The sequence below is a fragment of the Mustela nivalis genome, assembly GCF_964662115.1.
Source record: "Mustela nivalis genome assembly, chromosome: 8".
Classification (NCBI taxonomy): Eukaryota; Metazoa; Chordata; class Mammalia; order Carnivora; family Mustelidae; genus Mustela; species Mustela nivalis.
The window spans coordinates 73,759,192-73,776,790 of NC_139027.1; the positions used below are offsets into that span (position 1 = coordinate 73,759,192).

A 17,599-nucleotide genomic window follows, 5' to 3' on the forward strand; every position below is an offset into this window, starting at 1 on the left:
TCTCTCTCCCTCTCTCTGCCCCTTCCCCATCCCCACACACATGCACACTCTCTCTTTCTCCCTCTCTCTCTCAAAAATTAAATTAAATTAAAAAATCTAAAAAATCTTTTAAAAAGCTGAGAGAAGGAAAGCAAGTATACAGAGTCTGTTATATTAACCTTCTTATTGACTATTTTGGGTTCTCTTCCTTTTATCCTGTGGATTCAAGTTACCTAACACAATGTGATTGCCTTACTCCAAGAAAGCTTTGCTCCCATTTGCCTCCTTTACGCTATCATTGCCAAATACATTACTTCTCTAAACGTCAGAGTCCCAACAATATAATTGTACACGTATCACTTAATGAAATTGCTTTTTAAATCAGTTAAAAGAAGAAGGGAGAAAATACACATTCATACTGTCTTTTATAATCATATAATAACCAACATTGGCATTCTTGGTCTTCTCATGTGGATCTGAATAATTGTCTGTGGTCATTTGCTGTCAGCAAGAACTTCCTTTAAATGTCCTGTAAGGCAGGCCTGAGGACTACAAATTAATTTTTGTTGTTTTAATTTTAGAACATCTCTCACCTTCATTGTTGGGAGGGAATTCTGCTGGATATAAGGTCCTTGGTTGGTGGGGTTTTTCCCCTTTAGGACTTTGAATATGACATCCCACTGTCTTCTCCATCTTGCCTCCATTGTCTATAGAAGAGGTACACTGTTAGTCTTACTGGCATTCTCTGGTACACTCACAATCATTTTGGTCTTGCTGCTTTCAAGATTTTCTCTTTCACCATCTTTTCCTATGATGTACTTGGATGTGGACTTCTTTGTATCTATGCTATTGGAGTTCCCTATGTTTCTTAAACGTGCACATTGTTTTTTCATCCAATTTGGGAAGTTTTCAGACATTATTTCTTCTCATATTTTTTTTCTGTTCCTTTCTCCTCACCTGCTGGTACTTGTATTAATATGTATGTTGATAAGTTTAATGATATCCCAAATTTCTCTGAAGCTCTGTTTGTTTTCCTCATTCCTCTCCCCACCATCACTTGAAACGCATAATCTCTAGGTGCCTGGGTGGCTCGGTCAGTTAAGCACATGACTCTTGGTTTTGGCTCAGGTTGTGATCTCAGGGTGGTGGGATGGAGCCTCCTGTTGTGCTCTGTGCTCAGTGGGGAGTCTGCTTGAAGATTCACTCCTTCTGTCCCTCCCCCCCACTCATGCTCACTTGGTCTCTTTCAAACTCAAATAAAGAAATCTTTTTTAAAAAATAAAATGCATATATCTCTGCCACTCTATCTTCAAGTGTCTTAATTCTATCTTCTGTTGGTGAACATCTAGCACTACAGCCCTCTAGTGAATTCTTCATACCAGTTATTTTACTGTTCAACTCCAGAACGTCCATTTAGTTTGGCTGTTGTTGTTTTTAAGTAGGATCCATGCCCCTCTTGGGGCTTGAAGTCACGTCCCTGAGATCAAGAGACAGATGCTCTGGGCCAGCCAGGCACCCCAACCATTTGGTTCATTTTTATACTTTCTAGCTCTTTATGGATTTATTCTCTAATTGGCCAGATGTTGTCATCATATCTATCTTCTTTCAGCATGCTGCTTTGGTTCTTTGATTATATTTATTAGTATTTATCATGGCTGCTTTGAAGTCTTGGTCTGTTAAACCCAACATCTCAACACTCTCTCAAACAATTTCTGTCACATTCTAAAAATCGCATTTCAAGTTCCTATTTCTTTGCATGTCTTATCTTTTTTTCTTGAAAGCTGGACCTTTTAACTACATTGTAGCAGCTCTGAATGCAATCTTCTTCCCAGGGGCTTGTTTTTGTTTGTTTCTTCTTTCATCGGTTGGCTAGTGCAGTCCATCCCTGCCTGGCTCTCCCTCTGCAGAGTGCAGCCTACAACGGTTGTTTCTTGAGGCACACAGTCTCCCTGGGAGAACAATGGTTTGTTTCATCAGGGTTCTCTTCTTCTCTTCCTGGGTCTCTTTTGGGTTGCCTGCCTCTGATGTTATCACACCCAGCAGTCAGGCTCCAGGAATTGCTGGCTGATTGTTCTACTGTTTTCAATAATGTTCTGGGGCATCAACTGCTGTACAGCCTGATCCAATTAAATCCAGGACTTTTTGAAGGGGGAATTTTTGATGTCAGTGTTTGAGGTCTGTTCTGAGCCCAGGAAGGTTCTTCCTAGCTGCCTTTTTCCCTGGTCGTCTCTAGCCCAAAGTTTTAACATTTGCTCTCAGGGAGCCACCAGCTTCTTGTCACTTGCTTACCACCAAAATCTCCTTGTTGACAGCACTGTTAGGTCTGAACCTCCCCAACCTCAGTACCTTTGGGGAGAGCCTCAGGGCTTTCTGTTCTTAGAGGCTACCTCTTCCCTCCTTTCTGAGTCACGGTCCTAGAACTGGGGTCAGAGAGAGTGGCCCACTTCTCTCAGAGTGGCACGCCCATTTTATGAACGTGCTGGGTGAGGGCATTTTATGAATAGTGCTGGGTGAGGGCAGCAGGCTTTGATCTAGCTTGACTCTTCTGGAACTGAGCCTCTGCCCTACAAACAAACTGGGGTGACAGAGGGCAACTGGGACCTCAGGTTTCTCAGCTTGGTAACGAGCACCCACCACCCTATGAGTAGAGGCTGGTTATACTTTCCTAGAATTCAGCCTCAGCACCATGGAGCTCAAGGGGAATGAGAAATGCTGGCAGCTTGCCCCTCCCAGGGAGATACTGTAGCCCCTGAGGGAGGGGACAGGGAGCTACACATCCTCATGGCCATATCCAGCCAAGGGCACAGATTATGCCATGCTGAGTTGGCAGGAAAAAGTGGGCCACAACTCAAGTGCTACAAACTCTTGCTGTTATTACTGAGATTTAGTAGGTTTTCCTGAAGAAATATTTCTTCATTTGCTATATGCTTTTAGGAAAATTTGCAGATATAACTAATTATGTTCTTTAAACAATTTTCATCAATGACTGCATTTTGCTGAGGAGTAGGTCTGCAGAACCCTTACTACTACCATTCTAGAAGTAGATCTGATAAAATTTATTTATAGTTAATTTCTATCAAAGAACAAAACACTATATACAAGTTCCTTTTAGTCTAATAGTCCATGTTAGGGAAGCCGGCATCAGCCAGCACCATGTGAATTTTACACACTAAGGTAATTTCCCCAGGAGGAACTGGAGCCATCCCTTAAAAATACATTGTTTTTGTTAATAATAACGGTCACCCACATGTATATCATGACTAGAAAATTGTTCCTAAAATATAAGGAAATGTTACCATGCATAGCAGGTGTGTGATCACAAATCAGAGCATCAGGAGGTCAGAGTAAGCAAATGAGCCACATACACCCCTCAAAAATAAATACCCCTCAAGTAATGCCCTCTACACATAAGGGCTCATTTCATTCTGGGCCACTCAGCTGAGAAGGCCAAAAAGGTTCCAGTCAACATCTGGGGGAAATGTGGTACTCATTTATTCATGATTCCTCCCAAAAAACAACTGGCTTGGGGTAACCAGGCATGAGAGAAAACAATGTTGCCAGCACATTCTTGGAAACCACCAAGTGTTGCCCATTCCCCAAGCAGATGGCACTCTCAGAATCCAAACTGAGGAAGGACTAGGAATGCGATGACACCAGCCAACCATCTCCATCTGATGGGTAGGGAGTCGTGGGTAGGATGGCTCCAAAGCTGGCTCTGCCATGTGGGAGCTGAGAACTGGATTGGACCCTGGAATCCCTCCCTCTCCAGACTCCTCATCTATAAAATGGATATCCTCAATCACCTACAGAGCCAGTACTCGGCAAACCCATTACTTTAGACAGGATTCCTCAACAGGCTCTGCTTCCTCTATGGGTCCATCCAGATAGAAAATTGATGCCAGAAGGTCCAGGTGCTCCTGTACAGGCGCTGGGGCACCCTTTCCAGAATCAGCAAATGCCTGGACCCCTCCCAGGACCTCACTGTGCTCACCTTCCTGAACTACCAAACGAGTCATCCCTGAAGGGTCCCCGGATATCACAGGAATCCAGATCCCTGCCCTCACACCTCTCTGAGATGTCTTCCCAGTCAGCTGAGGCAGGACAGATTCTAGGCATGAGATGGGAACCAGTGATAAAGGACATGATGTACTGGCCCCCAGAGACACCCTCATCAACAGGGCCTCCCCCTTCAGTCAGTAAGAGATGTTCCAGTAGGGAACTCTCTAGCAGCTACTTCGGACCAGTGAGATAGCAGTTGGGTGGCAATTTTTTAAAAAGCAAACCATGCTAGAAGAAAATGTTATGAAATACATTATACTCTTCCCTGACTAAAAGGGCTATTCTGAATCAAGAGATTCACAACACAGATCTACTCCTGTTCCTGACTTGCATGCCCTGACAGTCCCTTCCCTGGGGCCCCTTTCCTATCTTCAGTATGGGGATAAAAAGGAACACAAGTTCAGCACGTGACAGTACACAACAAAGGTGCCTTCTATCAGGGTGCAGGGGTTTATCTCTCTATTAGATGCTCTTTGCTTGCTGCTCTTTTTCTGTTGTTACATCTACCCATTATGATAGCTTTCCTCTCTTTACCTGCAAGCAGGTTATCAGTTTTCAATGTTCTTGTCAACTAAAGTATGCTGCTTCTCCCTGCCCCACCAGAGCTTGGAAACCAAATCATCCCCATGAGAGCATGCATGAATGCTTTAAAGAGAACAGCCAATGGTGAGGGTCACAGGAGTTCACAGGCACCTGGTTTACCTTCTGCTCCCCAGACCCTGCCCTGCACCGGGTCCAATGTGGTTGCTCATGAAACCCTCTGGCTTTACATGTTACTGGGCTACCAGGTTAAAGAGCAGCACACTTCCAGGAAAGCAGCTGCTGAAAACAGAAATTTTACCCCAAACTTAAAAGAAAAAAAAAATCCACCATCTGACTATGTTACTATCCATAATGTGAAAATCTTCTGGAAGTGCACAAAGCTCACCTCCCACTCCCCTTTGGAAATACGATTTGTTTCTGATGAACTGGGTCTCTGCTGCAATTAGATACACATGGAACTTATTGTTCCTACTATCGTCTGTCTGGCACAGTTTGGGTTTTGATTTTTTTCTCCATCACTGTAAAGAAATGCAACTTCATTTTATTTTTTCCCACTGTAATTTTCTTTAATTATGAAGTTATCATTAAGTGCTTCTTTTCTTTGGAAAGTGTGTTATTTTGTTCTAAGCAGAAAGGGTCGACATGTTGTAAAATAATTATAAAGTATTAGTTTGTAAAACAAACAAACCCTCATGATCTGTTGTGAAATCCAAAGGACCAAATATTTCACCTCAACATGTTATTCAGCCAGACCTGGAGCAAGCACAACCTGTCCCCCCTCACCTAGTTGTCCCCGCTGAGAGGGGCCTCTAGGTTCCCACCTCATCTGCGGGAGTCTGTGGTGTCACAGGCTAATGGCAATTCTAGGGCAAGAAGAAACGCAGTCCTGGTTTCAAACAGAATAAGAAGACAGAAGGGATCCCCACAAGGACAACAAAGGATGAGGACCAAACCAGACCACAAATACCTCTGCTAGAACCTCATATTTAACCAATGATTGTCAGACTCCCCTGCCTAAAACCCCAAGCATTCTTTCCATGTCTAACCATAATACCAGAGGTGCAGGGACTTGGGGGTACCTCTATGAGGCCCAAATGAGAAACCACCATAGGACGGACACAGCCCCTCTCACATGGGTGTCTGCATTTCACATGGGGCTCCATTCTCCAGAGCCAGTCTCTTGAACCACCTTCTCTCTTTTTAGACATTCCCGTGTGATGGGCAGCACGGTCAGAAAAAGGAAACCAGGAGGAAGCCCCAGCCCTCAGGAGGATATTTTTGACGCATTCTGGGGCTGTCTGTGCTGCTCCTTGTTTCTCCTGCTCCACCTCTAGTCTCCTTCCACCTTGGCAAGTGGCATCACCATGCCAAAAATAAGAAGTCTTCCTTGCTTCCTTTATGCGACCCTCTCTCCTCCACATCCAACTCACCAACAAGTCCTGGTGGCACACCCAGAACCAGAGACCTGCTCACTACCCTCCAAGCTTGCACCTCCGTCCCAGCCACCACACCTTCAGAGGTCGCAAGGAGTTCTGGGTAAACACCGTCACCCTGGGCCTTTCTGGATGGTCCACATCACTTCACATGCACATGGATCCTATGAAGATATTAATTCTAAATGGAAGGAGTGGAAAAGGTGGTCTGAATTTGGCAGCTACACAGAAAGAGCATGTAAAAACCCTACACAAAATACCATGTCATCTAAGGACAATAGCCCAAACAGTTAAATTAAGCCCATCTCCCTTCTGGAAACAAGTTACGTGCCTAAAGTCATAGGGAGGGGAAGCACACTCCTGTGTATCCCCTCAGCCTCAGGAAGCAGCGGGGGGGGGGGGGGGTCCTTTCTTTCTCTGCCAAGAAGAAAATCTCAGGGCCAAATTTCCCTCAGAGTGAGAAAGGAGTCGGGCACCTCAGGATTGCAGCGCAGTGGTCCAGAATCACCAAGATAAAAGATGGGAAAAACCACTTGATATCAATGGTGCCAAGAGAGGGTGTATAAATGACAGCTCCCATTTGGTGCCCTCAGAGTCATTCAGCATAACAGGACCCCTGCCAGCACCACAGACAACCTCAAGACAGGGACGAGTCAGGGGCCAGGCCTGGTCCTCAGTGTGTGTCTCAACTCTCCTGCACCATGCCAGTGTTATCCACTAAGCCATCCAATAGATGATGCTGAAATCCCTCTCCCTTGGCCCTAAGAGCTCTACTGAGGCCTAATGCAGCACTTTCAAGTCAACTAGTCACCAGCCGTGGACTCACGGCACCTACTGAAGTGTGAGGACATACTCTCCTTCGAATTGGCTTCTCCTGGATTTTCTCCCTCTGAGACCCCACTGTGCTCCTTCAGGAGTTCAGATAGATCTGACACTGCTTTCCAACCATCAACCGAACTGGTCACTCAGTTCTGCCTCCTTTTCCTTTGAGGCTTCTCTGCTCTCATCATTCTCTTCTCTGATATCACTGGCATCCACACAGGCCTAAGGCAGCAGGCTCAGAACTGGCTTCCCAGTGAGGCTGTGAGCCAAAAACTACATGTACACACTCACACACATGCACACGCAGGCACTCATGTAAAGGCAAGGGCCTGAGTCTAGGTTGGGGTGCAAGGCTTCTGTACAGTCCCCTGCACTTGTAGCTTTCACGTCAACAGTCAACATCCTACAGCACTCCCCACCACACCCAGAGGGGCAGGAGCTGCTCCAGCCCCATTCCCTAGACCTCTCCCTGAACCCCAGCCTCAAGCAACCCTCCCTCTAAGAAGTTCTGGCCCTGCTTCCTGTTTACACAGCACATCCTGTCTGAAACTTCTCTTCCACTGGGTTCTTTTCTCAGGTTAGACTTCACTGCTTTCGATCAAGAGCTACTACAAGACTGAGAGAGTAGGAATCATTCATTCAGGACACAGCACGAGCCAGCAAGAGGGTATGTGACTTCAGGGTCAGAATGACAGCCTATGTGTGCACAGAGATATTACCACTGCAGAGACAAGTTCAGAAAAGGAACTCAGAACGAGGTGCGTTCTCCAGTTTACAACTGTAAGATGGCATCTGTAGAGCCCAAGAAGGAGGCAGAACTGCTCAATGGGAGGAAGATTTTCAGTTATTCCTTGCTAGTATTGTTACTAACACATTTTACTTTTGTTGCTCAGTCGAGTACAAAGGAACTGAAATTACAACACTTTGAGGTACTCGGTGCTCAGATCTTAGTTTCTAATACTTTTCTCCCACAGAAGGGATGAGGGCTCTTCAGAGAAATGGCTGATTCTAGGGCTGGGGGAGGAAATGTTACAAGAGGAGTCTGGGGCATCCTGCAGTGCCGAAAAGGAAAGGAGTGCTAGAACCACCACCACAAACAACAAACAACAAACCAGACACAAGCCCCACGATAATGGGAGTATGTCACAGGGTCCCAGGAGCCAACAAAAGAGCTTTCCAGTGGCCAAAGCTGGAACAATATGAGCAACAAAATAAATAATTGAATACTGAATTAAAACCCAAAGTATAAAATAATAAATAAATAGCCATTAAGTCCACAGTAATATAAATGAATGACTGGGTAAATAAATAAATGGAGAAGAAACAAATTTCACATACTGAAGAATTCCAAATAATTTATGTAAATGCTCCTGTCCCTTGGAATAGGTAAAGCCTCTCACCCTTTACCTGTGGACTGCACAGGGCAACTCCCTTCTGCAGAGAAATTATAGGGAAATGGGGGAAGGTACCTTTACAGGGAAGAAACCTGACACACCTGACCTCAGGCGACTGCTCAAGGCCAGTGTCCACAGTGATGGCATGGTGACAGTGTACATTTGCTGTGATGTGACCAGAAGGGCATTTTAGCTCTGTGCTCTTCCTCTCTAAAACCCATATCCCCAGTAAAACACGAGAAACACATCAGACAACCCCAAAATGAGGGTTCTAAATAGCTGAACAGTATTCTTCAAAACTGCCCAGGTCATCAAAAGCAAGGGAAGTCAGAAATTCCCACAACAAAGAGGAGCCTAAGGAAACAAGACAGGTAAATGTAATGTGGTGTTCCAGATAGGATCTGGGGACAAGAAAAGGACACTAGGCAAAAGGCTAAGGAAATCTAAAGAAAGCATGGAGTTTAGTTAATAATGTATCAGTATTGGTTCATTAGTTATCACCAATGTACCACAACCATGTAAGATGTAAACAATATGGGAAACTATATTTTTTTTCCATATTGGGGAAAAAAGAGGTGGGGGGGCAGACCTAGAGGAACTCTGTACTATCTCTGCAACCTTTCTGTAAGTCTGAAACTATTCTAAAATTTAAAAGTTTACTTAAAAAATAATCTTAGCTCTGCATCAATAACACCCCCCTCCCCTTATTTCTTAAACAGGAATAGTAACCTGTCTTTATCTCCCCACAGCACTTAACTAGCTCTGGCCTCCTTACAAAACAATCTTCCAGTCTTCCCCCACACCCACCTCCCGCTGCTGGCTGAGCTCCCTGGTGCCACAGTTCCAGGTCAAGGCATGCATTCTGCTCACATGACAGCTCCCACCAGGCTGAGGCCATCCAAAGTAGAGCAATCAGACATTTGAGAAGCAGCTGCCTTGCCCTTCATGTAACCCAGCCTTCTAAGAATTGACTTCTATTCCTAGACTCCTCTGATTTAACTCGCGTGCAGGAATCCAGCCCATGATCTACAAACTCTGTGGTCTGGGCCTGATACACCCACCCCAAAATGCAGGGCCTCTGGGCAACCCTAGGGCACTCCTGCCTGGCCTGAGCCAGGTTTCCCTTCTTCCGGTTCCCCTAATAAACCACTGGTTTCCACCTTTCTAGGCCACTGAGATGCACCACTGCTTGGGGGAAAGGGGTCCACAGGCTAATGAAAAAGTGGAAGGGGTTCCTCTTTCTGAAGGCAATTAAGAGCAAGGAAAGGTGCAGGGCAGGAAAAAAGCGAGAAGAAGGGAAAAGATGAGAGGACAGGGAACCACTGTGCTGGACGAGGAGGAACGTTTTTCAGACTTGCCAGCCTTTCAGCACCCCAGGACAGGTCGCACTGTGTGCTGCTCCACACAGTGTCACCAGGCTGCGTGGGATTCTTAGATCGTCTTGTAAGAGCACCAGCAATGTATACGCATTTCCATAAACCTGGCCTAATTTATTCGTGAGATTCCAGGAAACAACGTAAGTTAGTCAACATCATTACGGTTCCCCATGAACGTACCCAGAAAAAGACAGGAAACCGCTGGAAACTGAGCCTTCCGTTGGAGGGAGGAATCAGGGAACAGAAACTGGCTCTGCGAGGCCCCAGAAGGCATTGCAGTGCACTGCACAGGGCTGCAGCCAATCTCCCGCAGCAGGTGGTGATTCAAAATTTGTACACGGTCCTGTTTCTAATTCAACTTTCTCATCAGGAGGCGTCCCTCCCCTTATCTGGGTGAGCAGTAACTCCTTCAATGAACTTAAATAATTTTTATGAAGAAGACAGAATTTAGGCAGTTAGCAAATGTCCTGTTCTCGTACTATCAGACAAAGTGTTCCTGAGAGATTTCTATTTTCTCAGTTACAGACTTAAACCTCAAGGAAAGAATAATCCACAAGAACAACAAAACTCTGAATTGATCCAGTCAAAGGATGATGAATGAAGAAAGTTCTCAAAAGCCTCATTTGAAAATCAACCTACTTCCCAATTAATTAGATGCTTATACTCTGAAATCAACAAGATAAAGGAACCCACAGCGGGGTTCCCATCACCAGAAGAGCAGCAGCAGTGCCCCTGAAGTGACAGCAGGCCCTACAGGCTTGGGGGGGGGTACACAACCATACAGGCATCAGCTCCCTGGCAGCTGGGTCGTGCCAGGCCCACCCTGGGGGCTTTGATGGAATCTGACCCTGCAGTCAGCCAAGGACCTTAAGCACAGGAACTTCAAAAAAGACTTACCAGAGTCCCCTCACTGCAAGTCTAGAAAATAAAGGAGGAAAGCTCCACTCATAATCACACCTTTACCAAAGCTAGCTCTTCTTATTTTTATAGAGGAGATCAGTGTATACAAAAAAGACAGTGTATCCTCTTTTTTCATTCCCATGTTAGATTGTAAACTTATTCCACACTTTGCCAGGCTGCATGATGATCATACTTTAAAGACTGCATCAACATCTTCATGGATGGGAAGGGTTTTTGTTTTTGTTTTTTAAAGATTTTATTTATTTACTTGACACAGAGAGAGAGATCGCAAGTAGGCAAAGAGAGGCAGGCAGAGAGAGAGGGAAGCAGGCTCCCCACTGAGCAGAGAGCCCAATGTGGGGCTCGATTCCAGGACCCTGAAACCACGACCTGAGCCCAAGGCAGAGGCTCAACCCTCTGAGCCACCCAGGCACCCCAGATGTATAGTTTTTAACTTAACCTGAAATATGTCTTACAAAGGAGATACCATGTGGCTATTTCTTCAGCTCTCATGCAGCCACAGGGTGGGCAGGGCTGGCAAAGCTACAAAGACCCTGTGTGGTTGTGCCAGTAGTCAGGACAGTCTCCGATGGTGCAAAGGCTAAGGGTGTTCATGGAATGTGGTCACACCCCTTTGGACTGGACCATCCCTGCACAAAGCAGTGCATAGCAAAGCAAGGAGCATGCTCAGCCACTGGGTGCATGTATTGGAGAGGTGGGGGTATGTCTACTGGCAGAGCCCGGCCACAGTGAGATCAGAAGACTGACATCCCTGCTAGCTGGCAGGATCCTAGACAAAGACGCTCACAGTAGCACTGCTTCTGCCAGTAACATAATATTTTATGGCATAAATCAAAAGGTTTAACAGCAGCCTACATGCCTGCTTAGGGACACAGTAGATTACAGTTCAGTCGTATGGTGAAATACTGTGCAGAATTAGAAATGGAAATCATGAAATTTATAACAACTGACAAGTGAAAAAAGTAAAATTCTAAGATCTCCCAATATAAATACACAAAAGTACGTACATACATGCAGTGGAAGACATGAGAAGAAAATTTACTAAAATGTTAACACTGGTAGTGTTTGTACCATGATTTTCTTGTTTACCTACTGGACCATGTTTTTCTAAACTCTTTATAATAAGCATGGAAAATTTTATTAACTGTATCCATATGAGGTTGTTTAGTGTCTCCACACTGCAGAACACCTGGTCCCTTGAGCATCTGACTCCTAGTTTCAGCTCAGGTCTGATCTCAGGGTCGTGACATCGAGCCCCTCAATGGGCTCAGCATGGAGTCTGCTTGAGTTTCTCTCTCTCTTCCACTGCTCCTCCCCACTGTGCACTCTCTCACTGAAATAAATTTTAAATACACACACACACACACACATCCATGCCGTGTTTTGGGCCTTCCTGCAGTACTCTTCCTACCCAACTCCTGGGGCTAATTTCTTTCTAATTTCTTCCTCCTCCCTCCAGACTCTGCTGGAAGAGCAACACCCCGCCCCTCCCCCAATCTCACACAGTGCTCTGCACACATCCCATCCTTCACCTGAGTCACATGAAATGAGTCACATCTCAGACTCTCAACCCTTGGGGCAGGGACTGGCCCATGGCTATCCCCATACCACAGGGCCAATGGACATAAAGCTCCAGTGGGCCTGGCAGACAGAGAATAAGAGGGAGCCAAGAACAGGCCACACAGCAGAAGGAGAGGCAGAGATTCAAAAGGCTGGGATCCAGGGATGGGCACCCTGGGGGCAGTTTCAGGAAGAACCACAGGGGAGAAAGCAGAAGGCCACGGGTTTGGTGACACTATACATCCCTGCAGACATGAGAGCTATAAGGAGGGAACAGAAATTCACAAGCAGGTGACAAGTCCTTTCTGGGGACCAGGGTAACTTAGAGTGACTGAGGGCAGAAACAGGAGGTAGAGAGGACAGCATAGTCATGAGTCAAATCCACTTCTGGAAGGACATGGAGGATGAACAGAGAAAGAATACCCACTCCATTTTAAGGCCTCCGGCTCTCCAGGGAGAACCAGCCATCTTCCAGTTTACGGGAGGAGGCAAAGGGGCACCTATGAATTGGGGAGGGGGATGGGGAGCAAGAGCTTCTTTATGCAAAAGGACAAGCTCCCAGCAGAGACTGGAAAAGAAGACTTTACTGAATATAAACACAGTTCATCTGACAGAACAGACCAATTGTTCACCAAACCCTGGATGGCTGCATAGCAGAGTGTATCTCTGTCCCACCCTCCATGGGAGCAGAGCAGCCGACAGGAAGCTGGGACAGGCCTGGGAAAAGGGGGAACAGAGAGCCAGTCTGGGCTTCTATCTTTAGTGCAGGGCCCAAGAACCATGTAAGTGATGAGGGGTTTAAAGCAGAGACCACAGGGATGCTCACAGACCCGCCCCAGGGAAGCCAACTCTATGGCAAAGGTGGACACAAGCCCAGCCTGTGTTCTGCAATGGAAACTGGGACAGGCCCACACCCGCCCCAGCATGCTCCCAGCACTGCAGAGCAGGCAGGAAGAGAAAGAGAAGGGAGCCCCACCCTGAACTGGACCATTCTCTTACGACCTGGGGCAGCCAGGGGGCCATAAGCCCAAACTCAAGAAACAGCTCTTTCTGGGCGCCTGGGTGGCTCAGTGGGTTAAGCTGCTGCCTTCGGCTCAGGTCATGATCTCAGGGTCCTGGGATCGAGTCCCACATCGGGCTCTCTGCTCAGCAGGGAGCCTGCTTCCTCCTCTCTCTCTGCTTGCCTCTCTGCCTACTTGTGATCTCTCTCTATCAAATAAATAAAAAAAAAATAAAAAATCTTAAAAAAAAAAAAAAAGAAACAGCTGTTTCTGACCACAGGTGTCTCAAGACTGAAACTGAGAATTAATAAGCAGTGCTTGCTTCCCATCCCCCAGCAACAAAAATTTGTTAAGACTGAGTCACAAAACACAAAGGCTGAAGTGGGTAAATATAATACAGTACAAATTGAGGATGGTGGGAACCTCAGTGAGAGGGGGCAGGCACATGTAGTTTCAGTTGAACTGGGAATTAAAAGGTCAAGCTGAAGACATCCCTTGCATTATTCTTCCTATGGTTTTTCATATAAAGTATTACCTAACAAAAGTTTTTATGAAAATGAAGTAGATCCAAAATCCCTACCTGTATTGTGTTTCCACATACCTTTTTACTTTTCTTTTCAAAAAAGCAAGGTAGGTATATTAAAATTTTAAAGATGAGATCGGAAGCCATGCATTTCTTTTAAATGAGAGGCTACACACCTGTCATTTTAGATCAGATCCCTGGATGTCAACCACCCTTGCCCACTGTCAGTGTGGGCTTGATGGACGCTGGCATCTATCCCCCGTGACAGGCCCACTGGGAGACAACTCCATTCAGGCAGAAAGGACAAGCAGAGGGGCCACCTCACAGCCGCCCATAACCTGCCCCTTTCTGCCTACCAGGAGAGTCAGTTACACCTGCTTAGAAGTGCCCACCGTCCATGTTTAACCCTCACCAGGCTGCCCTCCTGTGGGGCCCTCACAGCCCGGACCCGGCAGGACTGATCCTTAATATTCATCAGGGCCCATCTGTGATTTGCACTGATGCCTGGACAAGATGGTCCTAAGTAGCAATTTAACCTGCCATTCCCCTGGCTGGGTGGTGATTCTATCCAGACCCCCTAGGTCTTAGCCCCCAGAATGTGATACTGTAGGAGCTACAGGCACAAAGCAGGGAGAAAAGGGACCAGAATACAGGGTCCTCACATCAACTGCTGTGCCTCTTTCTTTACCGCTGCTTCTGCTTACTAAAACTTTTCTGGCTTTAAAAGCACACACCGTTGAGCTAATAAGCCAGCAAAAGAGATCATACAGCCTACCTCCAATGTGGTAGATTCAAAATAAAGGAGAAAAGAAAGGCAAAAGTGCTGTTGCTGCCACCTTTCACTAAAGAACAGAAAGCCTGGGGGTGCCTGAGTGGCTCAGTCGGGAAAACAACCGACTTCTGATCTCAACTCAGGTATAATCTCAGGGGTTACCGTTTCTTGGGCCGGCACTGGGCTCTGTGCTAGGCATGGAGCCCACCTAAAAAACAAACAAAACAGAAAAGCCTGGCCTGGAGGTGGGGGTGGGCTGCGCCGGACACTCAAGTCCAGCAAGCATTCCATTACAGGTGGCGGCGGCCTGATCCCCACCACTTCCTGGGATTCTGCAAGGTGTAGTTTATCAGGAGGGACAGCCAAAGGCCTAGAATGCTCTCCAAACACAAGCCTGCTTGCTTACACTGTAGCACTTGCAGATACAATAAAGCCTCCTCATTAATCTGCTACTGAGGCTCAGTGTAGTAAGATCATTTCATATGGAAAAGTGTGGCATTAAATTCCATGGGGAACAGTGTCACTGAATCTTTATGCATCAAACCATGTCAGATAGGTGGAACATGCCAACCTTGAGCCAGGTACAGCTCCATAAACAAACCAGCACCCTCGCCCAGCCACAGGATCAGCCAGGAGCCAATGGCAACCAGAATGAGGGACTGCAAACCAATGAGATTTCCGTTGCCAAGAGCAGTACATTTGAACCTTGCCGAGTGACCAAGCTGCCACAGGCACATGAGATGCCTCCAGGCTTTTGGAAAAGACACGTAGTTTCTTTCCTTGCAGGGCATTTTCCAGGGAAGATGTCCTGACCCTACTCAGAGGGTCACACCATGTCCACCCACGTTCCTTGAACCCCTCCTATGCACAAAGCCCTCTGTGCGGTGAAGGTGGATGTAGAGTGACAACGAGTGACATCCATGACCTCAGGATAGAAGCACCGGATGCAGGAAAATTTCACAGGTGCTCCAGTTAAATTCTGTTTCGTGAGGCTCCCCACCTCCAGACGCTTTGAAGTTGAAAGGGAACTAGCAGCACAGCTGGTGTGTAAAAGGTACATGTGGGGGCTCCCACACAGCTGTGGGCTGACCAGCATGTGTGGATGGGACACACATCATAGCACCCCTCAGTGTTCCAGCAGGAAGGCCCCAAGCATGCGGTGGCCCCGGTGCTCACCCTCCAGATGCCAGCACAGGGGAGTTCGGCCAGAGAGACAGACACACAGGCACCAGGGCCCATGCCTGGCAACAAGCGGGCTGGCTGAGGATTCAGTGCCCTGGAGGGCCTGAGGCTGCACTGGCTTCTCAGGGGCTAGAAGCAGCCAGAAGCAAAGGACCAAGGCTATAAATGCACGGTGGCTGGCAGGCCACCTTGGTCCTTTGCTCTCCAGCATGAGAGCCTACCAAGGTGTGAAACAGCACCCAAGAGCAGAGAGCCAAAGGAGAGGGAGCCCTGACCGGGGTCCTGCTCTCCAGAGCCATAGTGCAAGGGAGACAGTCAGCAATAATGTCCCTAAGAGGTAAAGGAACAACGACAATCCTTCTACAGCAAAAACCACACTGAACCAAAAGAAACCATGACAGGACATTGGATAAAAGCTGGGCAAGTCATCCAAACTGTCTCTGAGCCTCCCTTCCCTCCTCTGCAATTGCAGATGAGTAGTAACTACTTCCACAGGTAGCTGGTGGATCAAAATCCTTGAAATATGCTTGCCACAATGTCGAGCCTGTGAGCTGACCTCTCGGGGATGAGTCCTCCAGCCATCCAAGACAGTGGGAGAGTAGGACCCTCGGGGCCCTACCTGGTACCCTTACAAATCAGGAAAAAAGGCTTTCTGCTTCCCAGAGACTGAGAGGGCAAGCCCAGAGGGAAGGACGCCAGCACCGCTGGATGAGAAAGCCCTGGAGTATCTAGTGGAAGAGACTGAACTCAGGCCCAGACCCCTAGAAGCAGCTCCCTGACCAGTGGCTGTATGGAGGCAATTTCCAGGCCGATGAGAGGATAAAAGCATCTCTGGGAAAGGCCTTCCAGCAAATCACAAGGTAGGACTTGGTCTTCTGACCATCCCTTGGAAAGAGGAGAGGGGAAACAATTTTACTGGTATCCTCTGTACCCCGAACTCCATTTGGGACCTTTTTTTTTTTCCAGAGAAGCTGGCACATGACAGATGTTTTATACCAGACAAATGGGACCCAATGGAACCTCATCTCCACCACCTGCCCTTGTCACAGACAACAGGGATTATAGGCTACAAGTGGGGTCTGTGCCTCCTGCCACACTTGAGAAGATCCTAACTCAGAACACCTTTCTAATTTATAAATAGCAGGGTCACAACTCTGGTCCCCATGGCTAGGGCAAGCTGTTTCACACCAGTTATTCCCATGAAGAGATGCCAGCAGCCAAACTATTCACCCATCTCCGAGGCCTCTGTAACGAGAACTGGCATGTCATTATTACAGTGAAGCATCTGGGCTCCTGGCTTTTAAGTCACCATGCTAAATTCACTGTAATAGGGTAGCCTTGGGACATCTCACGGGCACAAGCAGGAGAAGATCCTTCTAGATTCTGTGTCCCCCATCAGAACCACTGCCAAGTAGAGCAGGGCCAAGAGCCCCGCCACACACTCCTAGAATTAGCGGTGTTATCAATCAGTGCTGAGAGAAGTAGCCCAGGTTTTGAAAGGTAATAAAAATAAGGCAGTATCTCTAGTTGGGGGTGATCAGCGCCCAGGAAGAGGGACAAGTCTCCAGGACAACCCAAAGTGTGGTCTGTGGACTAGCCACGTGAGCATCACCCGGGAGCTTGCACGACAGGCCTGACTCCCCACAGGTGGTGCCCAGCGCTGGCCCTGGAACAAGTCTTCCAGGTGACTGATTCTATGGCACTGAAGCTGGAGAAGCTGTGTCTAGTTTCCTGTCCTAGAGAGAAGCCTGAAGCTTGACACAACTATTTCCAACTAAGTCCTCATTGTTACAAAAAATCAGACTTCCCCCTTTTTCAATAAACCAGAAAAGCCCCACAAGAGAAAGACAAGGGTGTGGGCTATGTCCGCAATCAGCGGCGAAGAGTGGAATGCCGAGTACGCCAGGACAGAATGGGACAGAGAGTTGCACCTTCCTCAGCTCTCCCACCTCACCTCCCAACCTCCCCTCTATGGGGGCACCCGCTTCAAGGCCACATCGGTGACCAACAAAAGGGCCAAAAGAGAGATCTCCA

General features: G+C 47.2%; 1 protein-coding gene and 1 long non-coding RNA gene across 25 annotated transcripts in view; both read right to left on the bottom strand.

Moving 5' to 3' along the window:
* Nucleotides 1-17,599, bottom strand: part of INPP4A (inositol polyphosphate-4-phosphatase type I A) — a 130,819-nt gene that overhangs the window by 77,996 nt on the left and 35,224 nt on the right. The window lies entirely within an intron of this gene.
* Nucleotides 482-13,410, bottom strand: LOC309870692. The gene is made up of 3 exons (XR_014314746.1): nt 13,367-13,410; nt 4,020-13,145; nt 482-1,864 (listed from the first exon to the last, which is right to left on the bottom strand). It is a non-coding gene; the product is annotated as an uncharacterized lncRNA (long non-coding RNA).